General features: G+C 37.3%; 1 long non-coding RNA gene across 1 annotated transcript; it reads right to left on the reverse strand.

Moving 5' to 3' along the window:
• Positions 1–11,396: 11,396 nt before the first annotated feature.
• LOC137062594 (uncharacterized) lies at positions 11,397–15,250 on the reverse strand. Its single transcript, XR_010901252.1, has 4 exons — positions 14,954–15,250; positions 13,378–13,529; positions 13,181–13,270; positions 11,397–12,641 (listed from the first exon to the last, which is right to left on the reverse strand). It is a non-coding gene; the product is annotated as an uncharacterized lncRNA (long non-coding RNA).
• Positions 15,251–15,460: the final 210 nt, after the last annotated feature.

A 15,460-nucleotide genomic window follows, 5' to 3' on the forward strand; every position in this document is an offset into this window, starting at 1 on the left:
CGCACGCACGCACGCACGCACGCACACACACACACACACACACACACACACACACACACACACACAATAATGCAATATGATATATTATTTTTTTCATTACCATTTCTAACTATTAACTAATTTAATGACTTTTAAACTAGTGATTGTTTTGGCATTAACGTAGCAAAGTTAGTTTATATTCTTATTTAAAAAAACGTTTTCATTCTTCATTAAAAGTTTTCCTGAGAAAATATACCTTGTTGTGTCTTTGTCTAAGAGTCTGGATGGGGGTCATTATTGGGTCTGTAATTGAAAACCCTTGGTTAAGTGAATTCGCCATGCTCTTTTACTTGGTGAAAAACAACAAAACCTCTCCTGTCACTCCATGCATCATGTTTTTCCACTTAATACCCTCTTCCAGGAAATCTTTGATTGCTAGCTGGAGAAATGTTCATGAAATCTTCTTGACTGTAATGGAACAGTAATAATTACAGTTGGTGGTACATGCATTGGCTGTGGTCTGGATTGATGGAGCTCTGTCTCTTGCAGACTGATTTAATTAACTGTGCGAAGGGACCTGCGGCTTGAAGCTGATTGGGATCCCGACCTGCCTGAGTATGAAGATGTCACAGCGCCTCATTCATCTGCTGTCTGTCACTCTCTCTGTTGAGATGGACGCCTGCTGTAACGGACCGTGTAGTGTGCAGAATGATGGTGCAATTTGGAGAGCCTTAATTTCTTTGTCTACTGAAAAAGTGTGTATTCATGTAATCATCAGATAATAAAAGCAATTGTGAAAAGTAAAACTAGTAACCATCCATTAGTAAATAACATATGCACCAGGATTTATGGAACTTTTTGCCATAATTGATGAAATATCAAAAAGAATATATATTTATTTTTCATATATGATTTTTAGTTATTACATTATGGAGGTGTACAAATACATTTGGAGCTGCTTACTTATTATTTTCTATCTATCTATCTATCTATCTATCTATCTATCTATCTATCTATCTATCTATCTATCTATCTATCTATCTATCTATCTATCTATCTATCTATCTATCTATCTATCTATCTATCTATCTATCTATCTATCTATCTATCTATCTATCACAGACATACAGATCAATGGATGGATGGATGGACGGACGGACGGACAGGCGGATAGATAGATAGATAGATCACATCTGACAAGACAAGGACAAACAATCTTTTTTAGCACCAAAATACTCAAATATGTAATATACCCTAATCTGGAACACAGAGATATTATAGATGGGCTTCATATTTCTGCATTTTAATTTTGGGATTGATATTAAGAACATTTTTCCCCACCTTTAAATGTCCACTTCGATGGACTGGCACTAGGGGGCAGTCTCTCTCTCTCTCAACACATAATGACTGCTTTTGATGTTTGTAGAGTCCTGCTGCATACCGAATATTATTTTGCAGATGTAAAATATGAAATGATCAATTTGATATGAGTCTCCAGAGAAGCCCATGAGATCTTCTGCTCTGATGTGATTTTGTATTCGGAGACGTTGCAATGAAAACTAGTCTTGAAGTTTGATATTCTATTTTCCCATGACAGGGTTGGGTCAGATGAAAATGCAGTTGCATAACTGCAAACACACACACACACACACACACACACACACACACACACACACACACACACACACACACACACACACACACACACACACACACACACACACACACACACACACACACACACACACACAAAAACAGTGTTGTTAGTCTTCTGCACCTGCAAAATTCGAATAACCGAAAACCAAAACCCGCTTTTGTCTTGTGTACTTTGCCCAAACCTAGTGAATTTAATGCCTTAATTAGACAAATGGCAACACCACAAGTGTAAATGAGAGCAGACTGTGGAAGAACAGCCCTAAGGAAAATGCAATGCATTATCTTCAAGAAGGAGCGCTTTCACAGGCCAGAGGATGTTTGGTGACACCGTTTGCTTCAGCGGTTGACCTCTGGGCTTCAACTATCATCAGGCCATCAAATGTCTTCTGTTAAGAAACACTACAAACCCTCATCGGACTTGCTGAAATGACACCAACTTAAGATAACACATTTCACTTTGCCATCCTGCACAAGAAATATTAGGCCTGCATCGGTTTAAATTATATTATGTAGTCATCATTAGTCCTCATTTATTTGATACTGTAATCAATATATATATATATATATATATATATATATATATATATATATATATATATATATATATATATATATATATATATATATATATATACTCATACAAACCAGGCATAACATTATGACCAGGTGAAGTGAATAACACTGATTATCTCTTCATCACGGCACCTATTAGTGGATGGAATATATTAGGCAGCAAGTGAACATTTTGTCCCTGCAGTTGATGTGTTAGAAGCAGGAATAAGGGGCAAGTATAAGGATTTGAGCGAGTTTGACAAGGGCCAAATTGTGATGCTATGACTGGGTCAGAGCATCTCCAAAACTGCAGCTCTTGTGGGGTGTTCCTGGTCTGCAGTGGCCAGTATCTATCAAAAGTTGTTCTTCAAGGAAGGAGTGGTCAACTGGCGACAGGGTCATGGGCGGCCAAGGCTCATTGATGAACTTGGGGAGAGAATGCTGGCTTGTGTGGTCCGTTCAAACAGACGAGTTACTGTAGCTCAATTTGCTCAAGAAGTTAATGCTGGTTCTTATTAAAAAAGGATGTCAGAATACACAGTGCATCGCAATTTGTTGCGTATGGAGTAGGGATGGCTCGATACCACAATTTTGGCTTCGGTACGGTACCACAATCTAATACCGGAGTACCGATATTAAATCGATACCACACAGTCTAATATTAGCGCGGGTAACGTTATATTGCACAAGAATGAGTACAATTATGCAAGTTTTGAGTTTATAACGTTAAAAAAATCACCACAAATGTTTATTAGTAAATTAATTAGCAAAGCTTATCACATCAAATCAGTCATTTGAAAATTTTCTTGTGAGAAATAATTGCAGCAAAAATCTCTCAAAATTAGCAAACTGCTTCTGGGTTCAAAAGACATCGCACTACTCTAAAGCAATCTGCATAATCCGATTCAACATTTCACGTTTGTCTCGGAATGGATAATGGAAATCATTTGAACATGCAAGCGATTTTATAGCATTTCGTGATAACAGTTACAGGAGACATGAGCTCATAACGACACACACATTCCTGTAACGTAGAGCTCGCACATTACAAATTAAATTTCCTTAAACAGTCAAATACACAGAATTATGTAAAAATGTCCATCTTTAGTGCGTATTCACATAAACACAGTCGGCTGTGTCTAACGCGAATGTAAACAGTGCAATAGTAACGTTACGCATGCAAATATTATGAGATCTAAATGTCATTGGTTGAAACGAAAGCTGGAGATTTTGTGATATTCGATCTTATGTTAGGCTACGCATGGGCGTTGATCAGTGTAAAAAGAAAATAAATGTCTAAATGAGATGGTTTGAATGATACACTGACCTGTCGATCTCTTCAGAAGTCTTAAAGTCGGGATAGTGACAGATGCTTCTTGGCTAGGTTTGATGGTTCTTCATCAGTTTTATAAGCAAAGTAATTACAAATTCCACTTCTACTCCTCTCTTTATTAATTCGTTTAGGGCATCTTGAGTGAGATTAATCTGCTTTATCCATTTTGTTCGTCTATGTTGTTGTCATATTTGCCGGTTGTTTCGGGTCAGTTTGGGTAGCGCGCTGCCATCTAGCGGTGAACTTCGGAAAAACAGGATATACCGAAATGTGCAAAATCATGATATCGTACCATTTGAAATAAAATATATACCGGTATTTTTCCAGTACCGGTATACCGCGCATCCCTAGTATGGAGCTCCATAGGCCTAAAGCGGCAACAGTGGGCATATGAGCATCAGAACTGGACCACGGAGCAAAGGGAGAAAGTGGCATGTCTGATCATTCACATGTTCTTTTACATCACGTGGATGGCCGGGTGCATCTCTGTCATTTACACACTTACCTGAGGAACACATGGCACCAGGATGCACCATAGAAGAAGGCAAGCCGACGGAGGCAGTGTGATGTTTTGGACAATGCTCTCCTGGGAAACCTTGGGTCCTGCTCTCCATGTGGATGTTACTTTGACATGTACCACCTATCTAAGTATTGTTGCAGACTACAACCTTTAATGGAAACGGTATTCCCTGGTGGCGTGGAATCTTTCAGCAGATAATGTGCCCTGCCACAAAACAAAAATGGTTCAGGAATGACGGCAAAAACTTTGAGCTGTTTATTCCCCTGATCTCAATCCAATCGAGCGTCTGTGGGATGTGCTGCACAAACAAGTCCAATCCATGGAGGCCCCATCTTGCAAATTACAGGATTTAAAGGATTTGCTGCTAACATATTGGTGCCAGATACCACAGCACACCTTCAGGGGTCTAGTGGAGTCCATGCCTTGATGGGTCAGGGCTGTTTTGGCAGCAAAAGTGGGGCCAACACAATATTAGGAATATTAGATCATAATATTATACCTGATTGGTGTATATGTATATAATATTATATAATATATAATAATAATTTTTCACAATACTACTATTTCTACTGTATTTTCGATCAAAAAAATGTAGTAGGTGAACATAGACTTATTTGAAAACATTTAAAAAATCTTGTAGTTAAAGGGATTGTTAAGAGGATTGAATACAAATCATATTGTTTATTAATGAAAACAATGTGATATTCCTTTGCTCATTATTGTATTCAGTGTGGTTTTGTCATAAACGGTCATATTCTAACACCAGTGAGCATGAATGCACATCTTAAAAACCCTTCTTCTTTCAACACAAGGTGATGCAATACATTGTAAGATTGCTATGAGAGTTTAATAATATTACTATAAGATTATTATGAGATTAGCTGATAATGAGCTTCGAATAGTGTATTTTTTTTTTAACTTGGCATATTCTGGAGCATGTGCTTTGTGCTTTTTGCACTCTCTTCACGCTCTCTCCCCCATCTAGGGACAAATGTGGCATGTCCCACATACCTCAGGGTCTGTCAGTACAATTCACCATGTGCTCTCACACTAAACATTCATCTCTACTTTAAAGCAACAGTTCACCCAAAAATGTAATTTCTGTCATTTACACACCCCCACATCATTTCAACCCCATAGGAATCTTTCTAAGGTAGAACATAACAGAACAACCTTAGAAGATTTCCCCCAAAAAATGAGCTCTTGGACTGGAGATTTTACTCAAAAGATTGATTAGGGAATGACATTTCTCTCACAATTGCACCAGGACGAGAATATCAACTTAAAAATCATATTATTATTTTTTTTACACTAACATATGATTTCAGAAGACTTGGAATATATAGCATATGAATTGACTGTTTGACTTTCTGAACATATGACATGTTTTTGAAAGAAGTCTCTTATGTTCATCAAGCCTGCATTTATTTGATCAATATGACAGAAAAAAACAGTACTATTGTGAAATGTTATTATAATTTAAAATAAGGATTGCTCCCGTCTTCAGTGACAAATTATACTTCACACACACAGGAAACATTCTGCATTTTTACTTTCTAAAAAAACCTCATCCTGTATGATTTATAAGCATTTTGAAAAGTGAGGACATGGCCAATGTCCTCATATTCAGGGCGATCTCACGAAAAATGCGTATAAATAGTACGAGTGTGCAATGTCGTGGAATGTATACGCCAAAACTCATTTTGGCGTGCATATGATACGCTGTTTTTTGCATGCATATGATATGCATTTCATGGCGTATTATACATACGAACCCCCCACCCCACTACCGTAAACCTACCCAAGAGAGCGTGTCATATATACGCCATAAAGTGCGTATCATATGCACGCGAAAAACAGCGTATCATATGCACGCCAAAATGAGTTTTGGCGTATACATTCCACGACATTGCACACTCGTCCTATTTATACGCATTTATGTGTGATCGGGTTGTCATATTTCACCCTCTCCTTGTAATACCTGTGTCATACCCATGTCATTATACACATTTGTGTCCTCATATGTCACAAAAACATGCCCCCCCCCACACACAAACATGCACGCGCACACACACGCACGCATGCACGCACGCACGCACGCACACACACACAGTGACAATCAAGACTTTTACATTGTTACAATAGATTTTTAAATAAGTGCTGTTAATCAAAGAACCCTGACAAATATGTCATATGAGTCATTTTTTTTGATGATTTTTGACATTTTGGAATTTGACATTTCCCTTAATTTTCAGTATAAAGAAAAGAGTGGCCCATGTATTGTTCAAAATTGTACCTTTTATGTTCCACAGAAGAAAGAAAGTTATTCAGGTTTGGAATGACAAGAGGGTGAGAAATAACAGAATTTTCATGTTTAGTTGAACTATCCCTTTAAAGTCCCCCTAAAAATGTCTCCTTCCTGTTTGGATGTGGCCGTAATTAGAAGTCAGATCTAGGAGCTCCTCCACTCCTGTCATCTGACAGCTTCAGAAGGATCTCTCGCTGATAAAACCAGCAGGAAGTTTAATGAGCCCTTTCTCTTGCTTTCCCTGGATGTGATTGTCGCACTGAGACTCCATGCTTTCACAGCACTTGCTAAAAGTGTGGATAACCCCCCTTCCTTCGCTCAAGTTTTCAGTGGGAAAGTGCTAAGGCGTCCGGGTAGTGTTTTTACACTGCTGTAGTCTGTGGGTGGTGGGTAATCTGATTAGCCTATGTGTTCACCCTCATCCTACTCCTTTACACCAGGGGGAGAGGAGATGATGGATGTTTTTTATCGTTTTGCTTGGAAACACACCAGAGGACAGTCAAGTATAAACGTGCGTGTATTGTAGTGGGATTACTTAAAACGGATATGCAAATCAACTACAAATTAAATAAATGACTTAATCTTAGATGTACTATCACGTTGTTAATCAGTAATCCAGAAATCCACAATTCTGTCCACCCACAGAAGGGTGAATTTACATCACTCGCTATTTACATAACGGAATTTGCGAATTCTCCAGAGAGGAATCCTTTTATTTTTAATATTTTTGTTGTTGTTATTGCTTTATTATCATTTACAGCTGATTCAGAAAGGAATTAAAGCATGGCTATATATCTTTGTGTCTCTGCAACATAATCCAAGTCTGAACAGGTTAAATTAAGTCAGACATTTTTTTTAAGCACAGAATGTGCTTTTGGAGCTCAATCTGCTGCAATTAAAGGAATTGTTCACCCATTTACTCATCATTTACTCGCCCATATCGGTCCAAACCTGTATGACTTTATTTATTCTATTGAACACACGACATCATAGAAGATAGTCTACAGTGATACATTTTTTTTTTTTTTTAAATTGTTTACAATGGAAATCCATTGGGTAACACTTTGTTTCGATAGTTAACTTTTGACATTTTTCACTGTAAAAAAAAATCACAAATGACAAATTCAGCTTTTTTCTCGAAATATAATGAGTTTTTTCTCGAAACACAACGACTTTATTCTCAATATTTAATGAGTTTATTCTCAAGATTTTATTTCAACTTTTTTTCTCGAAATATAACAAGATTTTTCTCGAAACACAACGATTTTATTCTCGATATTGAATGAGTTTATTCTCAAGATTTTATTTCAACTTTTTTCTCGAAATATAACGAGTTTTTTCTCGAAACAGAACGACTTTATTCTCGATATTTAATTAGTTTATTCTCTTGATTGTATCTCGACTTTTTTTCTCGAAATTTAACGAGTTTAATCTCGCATTATAATGACTTTAATCTCGAGATGCTTTTTTTTTTTTTTTTTGCTTGGCCCTAATCCTCTTCCGTACTTTTTTCAGCTTCTCCTTCGTTTTATATTTATTTTATTATTGAAAAGAAACAATGAGATGTTCTGCACTGGTGGAAACAACACAAGTCCATAATCCATCTAGTGGTGAAAAGGTATATGACCATCCAGTGAATAATAGTTTCTGTTCCTCTCAATTCTGATTTCGTTTTAACTCCTACAGTGGCCGATTTAGTCCAAGATTAACATGGCAACCCCCCTTTTCACATTCGACACAGTGCCATCGAGTGTTAAAACGCGAAAGGCGAAGCTTGAATTTATGGGTTTGTCCCTCTTTGGCTAATGTACTTTCAAGATGGAGGGGCAACATGGCGACCGGCATTCGAACCCCTCACCCGTATGTATTTTCAATGGCATATTATAAACTTACGAGAATACTTTATTACTTGAAAGCAATAAACATACATATATTTTTGAAAGCACTAAGTGTTTTTAGCTAAGAATAAACTAAAAAAGTTACACAGTGTAGCTTTAAGATGCTAATGGTTGTTAGAAGTTTGTCAACTAGCTAGTGCAGTATCGTAATTCAGTTGTGTAACATTAGAGTATATGAAATTGAAGTGGATGAATATATGAAACTGAATGTGTGAATTTTGACAGGGAGTCATATAAAATTCACTTTGAAACTACTTTGAGTAGTCTTGACCCGACTAATTGAGTCACATAAAATGTATTCATTCCATGATGTTGAAGTTACATGAACAAATTATGTTTGTTTAACACAATTGATTCACGTGGGCCCGATGTACACAATTAAATCAAGTAAATCCAACACACTTTTTTTCAGTGCTGAACCGCTTGAGCTGCCGTGGCTACCTGAACTGAACTCTGTGGTCCCCTGGGCTTCTGACACCTCCGCGGCCCCCTGAGCTGCCCCTGTTGCACTGGCTCCCCTGCGGAGGCTTCCCAGCCACAGTGAAGCAGTGCCCGGTCCTCATTGGACTCCAGGGTGCTTCAGGGTACTTCTACAAATCGGTGGACTTTCTGTGAGAGAGCGTCTTCGAGTATGAATAAAACATTGCACAAGAGTGTTAGCGCTCCATAATGTTCCGATAGTCTCGTTTCGGATAAAAATAAATTGACAGGTCATGAATAGGCTATCTTGTCTCTTTGAATCTGAATCTAGATTTAGACACATTGGCCTCTGCGTGAATACACTTGCCCAGAAAAAAAAAGTGTGGGGGACATATTTACGTTTTATTAAAAGTGCAGGGGACACGTTGCCCCCTAGCAACTTTACACTCCATTAAAGCACCAGATCGCTGTCATTTTATGTATCCTTGATCATTTATAAATCTAAACCGACCTGTAAGATTTGCACTGTGTAACTGTTTTGGCACTATTGTTGTGGGCACATTCACTTTGTTATGCTCAAATCAGTGTGTATTGTATTACAAACAGCATATAAACTGGATAGGTCTTGCCTGACACATACTTAACTTCCTCCTCTGTGCTGCTCAGATTTCCTCAAAGCGAGTTTACAAATAAATGTGTGAAATATATTTAAAGGTGTGGAAATCGAAGATAAACCAAACAACAACATCACATCAGTACATTGATTTTTTTTCCACTGCAGGACAGACATAAGATACCAAGGATTGTGTTGAATAAACACCAATTCAAAATGTCTGGTGAATGTATTCATGCATCTATATATGCCTGGGTTTTTTCATTTGCTTTCAATTGAATGCGGCTACATATTCACAGATAATGCTGATCGTTTCAGAAGTATTACCTACATACAACGGAGATTGCGTTAAATGAATCTAATTGTGTGAAATCTGTCTGTAAGTGCTGCATAAAATCTGTAGTTTGAACTTTATGTTTTTGGCCTTCCACCCTCTGTCTAAAAGAACTCTCTCAACTTTACACCTCCAGAGGAATGCTGCCAGTTTAACCTTCAGTAAGTGAGAGAGGACACTAAACTACAGCCATGTGATTTAAAGAGAGGTCATAAGGGACAATGGATGCTGAGTTTAGCAGGTGGCCCGTGAAAAAGAAAAGACCCTTCGTCCGCACTTGCTGCTCTGTAGCATATGTTGGCATAATATGTTATGGTCAATGATGTTACAGTGAAATTCCAGCAAAAGAAAAGAAAACATGTCAGTCTCCATTTGATATATGAAGAATTTTTTGCTTTACGTTGAATTCAGAGACATTATTCCATAGGATCTATGCTTCGAAAAGTATGTTCGAATTAGAGAATATGGATCTTCTGATGTACAATTTAAAAAGGTTCCACATGACCCTATGATGCATTTAGAATTGAGAAAGAATTCTGTAATTCTTTAGCCTGACAAGCCAGACCCACATATAGATGTTTGGTCTGGAAACTCACCATAGACAGGGCTCAGTCCGAGGGGCGGGATAAACGGTTGTCTTTCAAACTCCCTCTGCACGCGATAGGATAGCGCTACAACCAACCAGAGCAACGAAGGTGAAACAGAGCTTGTTGATAGATTAAACATTCGCCGTATCCGGTCAGGCTAAACTCCGAATACATCTTCCATTCTTAAGAATGACTTCAGTGCCGTTCTTTGTTCTTTTCTCAGAGAAAAGCTTAACTCCAAGTCTTCCAGAGTCGCGGTCAAAGCTGATTCGAATGACCGCTGTTTGCCAGCTTGTGTGTTTACTAGTAGCACGCAAGCACAACTCTGGCGTCATTATGGCCCCGCCCACCGACTCTATACACGATGTGATTGGCCCGTCAAGAGCTTGGCGTTTACAGCTCAGAAGGGTATTGAGAGTTGCTAGACGACACTCGTGGGCAGATTAGATTTGCTGCCGCTAGGGTGCGTCTAGATTTTTAGGCTAGTAATACTTTGATGTTTAGGCTATTTAAAGAAAAATTATATGAATCCTTTGATGTATGTTTAATGTATGGGATTCTTTGATACATGGAGAATTGATAATTAATTATATAGGATTGTTTAATGTATGCACAATTTAAAAGCAATTATAGGATCCTTTAATGTATTTTCAATTTAATAGCTATTTGAATTGATGGTAACACTTTACAATATGGGTGCACACATATGCATTAATTCATGCTTAACTAATGCACAGATAATCGTGAGTAAATGTATTACCAATGGTGAACTAACTCATTAATTAATGTTTACTGCACTGAAAAAATAAAACCCTTGGATCAACTTAAAAAAATTGAAGTAATCGATCACACGAAATATTTTACATTGACTCAAGTAAATAATTTAATTTAGTTTAATTTGAAAAGTTTAAATCCATGCAACCACTTTTTAAAGGTTGATCAAACTAATTATTTTAGATTGGAACAAACTAATTATTTTAAATTGGATCAAACTAACAAATCATTATTTTATGTTGGAATAAACTAATTATTTAAATTAAAACAAAGTAATATTTACAGGCCAAAGTAAATTAATTATTTTAGATTGGAACAAACTAATTATTTTAAATTGGATCAAACTAACAAATCATTATTTTATGTTGGGATAAACTAATTATTTAAATTAAAACAAAGTAATATTTATAGGCCAAAGTAAATTAATTATTTTAGGTTGTCTCAAATTAAGATGTCATTATTTAAAATGTATAATCAAAACAAAAAAAAGCTTTTAAAACATTTTGATCAATGACTATCATAACACTTTCCTTTAGAACACATTTATATTTATTGTTCAATGAACATGTTCACATGTATGAAGAACAGTCTGCTTCACACAAAAATACAAATTTGTTACAAATAATCAAATCACCACTTGATGACATCACATTAGTAGTAATATTAAATTAGGAATGTTTGTCCTGACAACATAGTTCACCATAAAACATCCTAAAATACAATTAAAATATTAAGATACAAATGTATTTCATGTCCATAAATGTATATGATGATGAACAGTCTCTTTCAGCTGAACACCAGAGACAAATCCTGGAACTGCTCCTCAGACAGTGAACAGTGAACACTGCATCAGTTTCTGATACAGAGCTGTAAGCTCTACATTTAAAGGGTTAGTTTACCCAAAAATAAAAATTCTGTCATTAATCACTTATCCTCATGTTGTTCGACACTCGTGAGACCTCTGTTCATCTTCGGAACACAATTGAAGATATTTTAGTTGAAATCCGATGGCTCAGACAGGCCTTTAATGACACCAATGTCATTTCTCTCTCTTAAGACCCATAAAGAGTTCTGATTGGGCCAGCGCTTCCCGTGATGTGATTGGACAGCAGCTTAGCGCACTTTGCCCGGAAAGGTCCCGCCTCTTACCATAACGGGGAGATGCAAGCGCTGAATGCGCGCTCTTCTCCATGTAGGAGAGCAACGAGACCACGCCCCCTATTTTGTGTGTTCTTGTGGGCGGAGGGTTAGTCAACAAACGGTTCTAGTAACGTCATTACAGCAGGAAGTGCAGGGGTGTAGTCCAAACCGGCTGTTCGCTGTAGGCTTTGAAAGGGAACTTCTGTTAAATAAAATATCTCGCTTGGCATTGAACTTTGAGCTTTATAATTTTACAGGTATTATTTATGCTCTAACAGCAACATTACACACTAACTAAAGTTTGAAAGATAGAATTGCGAAGAACGGGACCTTTAATGACAGAATATTCGTTTTTGGGCGAACTAAACCTTTAAATATAACCTATTTGTATGCAATATAGCAAGCAGGTTCCGGACCTCTGATCCTTCAATGACAATTTTAATGTCTTTTGGTGGATGAAGAGGATCCTCTTTCCCAGTGATAAAGATCGCCATGGTTGTTTGCTCCAGTTCTTCAATCTCATTTTCCTGCATAAAAAAGAAAGAGAAAATAAGTACATTATAGTTTCAGAACTCTCCCATTTTCAGCTCTTACACACTCTAAACTGAACTTGAATAGGCGCGTGACGAGTGAGAGCAAAGCGAGGCCGGTAAGTAATTGGATGATCAGTGCCAACTGCACGTCACACTGGTCTCAGAGCTTTCACAGAGGAGTGAAGGGAGAATAAAAGGAGGAGCAACGACAGTGAAGGAAGAGAGAGGACCAGGCATGGATTTTACATAGCATAAAGGTGTTAAGTCATTTGCAAATGGATTCCTTTGGACACACTTATTTTGACAGTGTTCCAGGGAAGACAAGGAAAAAAAAGATGTCTGGGCATGGTCTAAGTGTTCACAGCTCAAAATTCAGCATCAAAGATTTCTCATAAATAGTGTTAAAATCTCATCTTGTGAGCTGAGTTTCTCATCACACCCCTATTTATTAAAAGTGGCTAGGAAAACCTAGACTATGACCATGTTAGTCTGTAGGTGTTATTTGTGTGAGCAAGTGAGAGAGATGCCCTTACCTGGTATTCTTTGAAAAGGTGCGCAAAAGGTTCGCCGAGGTAGATCAAAGATTTGAGGATGCATTCTCTTCTGATGGTGATGTCTGCAGTCTGAGTAAGAACAATAACTATGAATTAAAATTAAACAATTACAAAAACAAAAACAAAAAAAACACTATTCAGCCATGGATCCCACTGATTATCAAATTCATAGATACCTCATCTAAAACCTGCAATGTCCTGGTGGACTCCTCCCTTGCTCCTGATGACCTCCAACAGTTTGGTGGAGTGCTTGTCCAACTGCACCAAGAACTTGTAATCCAACTTGTCACCAAAGGAACTGTTGTAATTCGCATGAACTTAAATTGATCTTAAAAGTAGAGCATACAGAAATAAGTTTAGAAGATGGTGAACACAAAACAGAATCCCCAGCACAACCGTACTAAATTACAACAACAACAACAACTCATTAGTGAATCAACAGTTAGGTCTAAAAATGTGGAATGCCAGGGTATGGCAAATGCCATACGTAAACGAGTAGTCGTGTGCCCAGTCTATTCTCTGCTATATGCCGACCTAAAACATTCACTTTCATAAAATCATCATCAAAGCAGTCCATATGTGACATCAGTTAGTTAATTCGAATCTCGAAGCATCGAAAATACATTTTGGTCCAAGTATCACAAAAACTATGACTTTCAATCTACGACGTGTTCCTCAAAAAAAGATTAAAATGGTTCATGAATCAGTGAATTAATCAATGATTCGGATCGCCAATGTCACGTGATTTCAGCAGTTCGGATCGCGTGTCGAACTCCCAAACTGCTGAAATCACGTGACATTGGCGATCCGAATCATTGATCAATTCACTGATTCACGAACCGTTTTAATCTTTTTTTAGGAACACGAAAGAGAAGACAATGCTGAATAAAGTCTTTTTGATATTTTTGGACCAAAATGTATTTTCGATGTTTTATTAGCTTTCTGGAAATGGACAGTAAAGTGGGCATTGACTGCATATGCTCTGGGACTAAAATATAAAATATCTTAAACTGTGTGTGAAGATGGAGGTCTTAAAAAGTAAGGAACGACATTAGGGTGAGGAGTTAATGACATTAATTTCATTTTTGGGTGAACTAACCCTTTAAGAGCTGGAATAGAGTGTGGCCCCTTTAAGAGCTGCGAGTTTCACTATTGAACTGCTGGTATTTTGTGTGTGTGTGGAACTGTGCCGCGATTCACGCAAACACAGACTCGGGAGCACTCTTTTTCAGAAAAGTAACCTGCTTATTCGTTTTAGCCGATTGTAATGTATTTAGTTCAATACTGTAAGCAGTGATGGTGTTAATGATTTACCTCAGATATATGAGCAAGCTTCAGCGCGCTCGGACTGCAGAGAATGTGCTCAGCGAAAAAACACACTTTTCTTTTGAACTGGAGTCTAATAAAAGTTAAGCAGAAAATATTGTAGCTTATATAGGCTATAACTGCACTTGTTTCGAGAAATGTTATTGTTAACTCTTTCCCTTGACACGGTCAATGCCCCCACAAAATGAATTTAGATAGTTTGCATCATGGTTTGCATGTATTTAGGTTATTAACGTTACTCACCCGCCCAATGAGGGGCTAAAATAACCGAACGTTATAGTTTGAATGAAGATTACGAACATTTCGAGTGCTATCTTAAAAGTTAATTTACACGCTATCAAGCAAGCGCTGAAATTACGGCCAGACTCAAGTCCCGTCAGATATACTTGAGGTAAAAACGTTAACGGTAGACAAAGTTTCTCTTACCTTATCAATGTTCCTCGTAGTTCTGTCTCGGAGCCTGGCTGGATGGGTCTGACGTCCGTTGAAATGTAACGTTATCGTCACGGCCACCGCTCAAGTTCGTGCTGTGTTCTTCTCAGACAGTTCTCAGACTTTTTTTTTTTTTTTTTTTGAACCACAGAGAGCGGGATCTGCAAGTCAACAATGCGCATGTGCAAATCCTGCTTAATCTAAAAAAAATGCTCTGATCAAATTAATAAATTCAGTTTAATGTCCCGCTGCCCATTTAGATTCTATCAATGTAAAAAAATGGATTGAACCATAAATCTAAGCTAAAATGTTTACTTGACATGAAAAAATTAAAAAAATAAGCTATTTCAATGAGAAAATACACATTAAACGAACAACACTAAAGTTATACTTTTTTCAGTGTGCATTAGCAACTAATGAAGATTCTACATGATTAACAGATTAAGTAATCATTAAATTGTTATTAGTTAAATGTCATGTATTACTTCCTTAATAGCATAT

The sequence above is a fragment of the Pseudorasbora parva genome, chromosome 23 (genome assembly GCF_024679245.1).
Source record: "Pseudorasbora parva isolate DD20220531a chromosome 23, ASM2467924v1, whole genome shotgun sequence".
In the NCBI taxonomy this organism is placed as follows: Eukaryota; Metazoa; Chordata; class Actinopteri; order Cypriniformes; family Gobionidae; genus Pseudorasbora; species Pseudorasbora parva.